Source organism: Microtus pennsylvanicus, chromosome 18, assembly GCF_037038515.1.
Source record: "Microtus pennsylvanicus isolate mMicPen1 chromosome 18, mMicPen1.hap1, whole genome shotgun sequence".
Classification (NCBI taxonomy): Eukaryota; Metazoa; Chordata; class Mammalia; order Rodentia; family Cricetidae; genus Microtus; species Microtus pennsylvanicus.
Window position 1 is genome coordinate 39,949,531 of NC_134596.1, and position 3,903 is coordinate 39,953,433.

The 3,903-nt window shown below is 42.8% G+C and overlaps 1 non-coding gene across 1 annotated transcript; it reads left to right on the plus strand.

Annotated features, from left to right (window-relative positions):
• The first annotated feature begins 2,758 nt into the window (after positions 1-2,758).
• On the plus strand, positions 2,759-2,839 carry LOC142837985 (small nucleolar RNA SNORD62). The gene has a single exon (XR_012908436.1). It is a non-coding gene; the product is annotated as a small nucleolar RNA SNORD62 (small nucleolar RNA).
• Positions 2,840-3,903: the final 1,064 nt, after the last annotated feature.

Genomic DNA, 3,903 nt, shown 5'->3' on the forward strand with positions numbered 1-3,903 from the left:
GCACAAGGAAAAACCTGACAGAAATGAAAGAAGACAGAGACAGATCCACAGTTGTAATTGGCGACATCAACATGTGTAGCTTTGTTAGTCAGCAGTAGAATTCGCGAGCAGAAAATCAGCGAGGTTGTCAAACAGCACTGCCAACTGCCAACCAGCCAGATGTGATCAACTCGGTGCTTGTCAATCATCACCAACCAGCTAGACCTGCTAGACCCAATGCCCTGCCAACCATCGACCAACTAGAGCAGATTGACTTTATGCTCTGCCAACCATCATCAACCAGCCAGATCTGATTGACTCTGTGCTCAATGCCTGTCCTTTCCCAAAACATGTGGGACGGTCACCACCCAATTCCATTACCTGACTCACAGAATAAAATCCCGCAAGCTTACTGTATCTGAAGCAGAGTGTGGGCTCAAGTCAGTAAGTCTTCCACCCTTAAGGAAGTGGAGAGTAAGGGCAGAAGAAACCTAAGGCAAGCAGAGAGGAGATGATAAAGAGATGGATTAAACGGACAAACAAGGCCATACCCTTAAAATATGGATAGAATTTAATAAGCAAAGAGAGGGAGAAGACATCAGTACAAGGAATGAAATGAGGACCATGACCACAGATTCAACAAAAATATTCAGAGAATAATTAGAGAACACTACAAACAACTTTATACACCCAAGCCCTACAACTTCAGTGAGATAGACCCATTCTTTGGACATCACAAACCATGACCCAAACTCACCCAAGATAAAGTGGATCATTTGGATAGTATTATAGTATTTGAATTGAATCCACGGTTTTAATGAAGTTTGTAGAGAAGACATATCCAGGTTTAGGTATTGTCACTAATGGATTCTTTAAACCTTTACCTTAATAGAAGGAATGAGTTGTTGGATGTCATGGCACATGCTTGGAGTCAATGCACTTGGGAGGCTGAGGCAGGGAGATCTCCAGTTTGAAACCAATTTAGGCTGTATAGCAAAACTGTCTCACAGAAAGAGAAACGGCCATGCATAGTGGGACGTATATAATCCCACACTTTAAGCCAACATGGTCTATATACTAAGATCCAAGCCAGTCTGAGCTACAAAGTAGCTATTCACTTTGATGAATAAAAACCTATCTCAGACAACGAAAGAGGATGGAGTACTTCCTAGCTCACTCTCTAAACCAATATTACCTTGATAGCAAAATAAAACACGGATATCACAAAAAGAAAACTATAAACCAAATCCCTCATAAATAGACATACAAAAGTCCTCAGAGGAATATTAGCAATATTCCACTGTAATAATAGGGAAAAATAATCTACTACAACTAAGGACCCATGCCAGGAGTTGAAGGAGTTCATGACTGTGTGTGCACTTTCTGTTTGCGTTTGTTTGAGTTGTTCATCTGATTTGGTTGGGTCTTTGATTTTTTTTTTTGTTTGTTTGTTTGGGTTTTTCTTACTGATTTTCTTTCAATTTGTCTTTTTTTTATTTTGCTTTTGTTTGGTTGGTTAGTTTTTTGTTGTTGTTTTTCCTTGGATTTTGTTTTTTCTTTTAGAGAAAGGTCTTGAAGTTGGGTGGTTAGGGAAGTGGACAGGATCTGGGAAGAGATGAAAAAGAAGACGACATATGATCAAAATATACTATGTGAAAATAATAAAAATAAAAAATTAGGAGCAATAATAATCCCCTTCTTTCCCAAGTTTCATGCAGCCAAGGTATTTTATCCCAGCGACAGAAATGAAACTAGAACAATTCCATGAGGAAAGGTCTATATGCATGCCTAAGCCTTAATTCCCCTGTCACCAAATTTCCGATCATGTCCCTCCCAAGTCTCTGACCATCCAACCAAACCATCAACCACAGCCTACAGCTCTCTATAGAGTCTCATGTCTGGTCATTCCATGCAAAAGTCACACCATGTCTAGCCAGTAGGGGGCTTTTCTTTCATGGACATCCTTCCTGATGGTCCCCACCAAGAGGGATATCACACAGTCACTGAGATGCTTGTGTGTCTTGAGGAAACAAGAAAATAGCCGTAAATCAGGCCTGAATTTTCCTTCTCTGCCTGTTAAAGAATTGGAGGGAACAACCCCTGAGGCCATGGGAACAGCTGGGGGTAAGAAGGTCTTGTAAGCAGCAATAGAAACTGTGAGCGTGTGGGCAACTTCTTCGTGTAACTTAGCCTGTGGAGTCAACGCAAGCCTAGTCACGTGTGCCACCTCCATTTGATACTGCTGGGTACACCCCGCTTTCTGGCCTGATGGTGCAGACAGGCAGCTCAGGATGGACGGCATGCTGGTGCCCCATGGCTAGCATTCGATCTCGGTGGCCTTGTAGAAAGCCACAACTATTTTATAAAAATGAAAATGACCATCACAGAAGACATTAGACTTTGCTTTAGAACCCGAAAGGACTCTTCCAAACAGCAGCTCTGTTTGCCATCGAAGTTTTGGGCACCACGGATATATTGTGGCATATGGTCCAGAGAGCAGAGTGGCCTTGGCCTAGTATAAAGAAGACTCTTAGTGTAGCCTGTGTTCAAAAATAGCAGCAGGTTTTCCAGGTCATGTAACATATGGAATAAGCGTGAAAATTGAGACATGTCACTTCCAAAACCCAAAGGAGCCTACTATGTAGCGAATCTGTTTTATAACTGTGAGAGAAACCCTATGCATCATCTTACCCTGCACCCCAGGAAGGATGTCTTCCCCCACATCAAAGGAGTATTAGAAATTTCACCAAGATCCCTGGATTTTTAAAAATTTACTTTTTCTCAGTGATGCAGTTCCAATAGATCCTTCTGACCCTCCACTGTGGACTCAAAAATTTACTTTCATTTTATGTACATGGGTGTTTTACCTGTATGTAAATGTGTGTGTGCATGCATGCGTGTGTGTGTTGTGTGAACAGTGCCCAAAGAGGTCAGAGGAGGACATCAGATCCCCTGGAACTGGAGTTACAGATGGTTGTGAAACATCACGTGGGTGCTGAGGACAGAACATTTCTTGCTCTTGCATTGAGCCATGTCTCTGGTCCCAAAGCCCTGAATTTTTATCAAAACTTTCTCCATATTCAGACACATATCTTAACCAATAAACCTGAAGTTCTTTCTACTTCCTGTCCAGTCGTAAATAGATAGAATGGCGGGACCAGTGTGGCGTTCTGAAGAAGGGAAAGGAGCTGGTGACCCCCGCATACTAATATATGACACAGGGCTAGGAAATTGGTACATGCTTAGGGAGGGACTGTTGAAGGTGTATCGCTAGCTGTGCCAACTGAAGGAAAACTGCCTCTTCAAGTGTTCATTAGCAGAAAAAAAAAAAACAGGAAATTGGATTTGCTAATTTCAATTGCTGTGCTAATTTATTTGATGAAGCCACACCTGGGATAGCACCTGCTGTTAGAAATGTCACCTGTCTACACTTGGGACAATTTCCTCTTGTTCTCTAGGTTCTGTGTCCTGAACAGGCAGATTAGATCATTGGAATGGGAAGGGAATGGGGGACACCAACCCCAAACCTTTGAGACCCTTGATGCTGACACTGAACTCTGCCAATCTTCCTGGGATAAAGCACTGTCTTGCGGAGGGTGGGGGGCTGTCATTTTCCTAGGAAGGGGCAACTCAACTAGGCCAATGAGTTCTGTTCCTCGCCAAGGTTAGAAAGCCAGTGTGGAGAGTCTGTCAGTTGCTCAGTGTATGTAAAACTCCATAATTGGCGTAGCCCTTTCTCTGCGGACCACAGTGATGTTTGGGGTTCAGAGACATAGTGCTGTAGTATCCAAGGGTTCTGCTATCTGCTCCCTCAGCCTCGTCACTCAGAGAGAAGGCTGTGTGAACGCTGGGGTGAAGCCTGATGAAATACTAATCACACAAATGTTTAGTAGTATCTTTCTTAAGGGTACCCAGTCTTCCCTT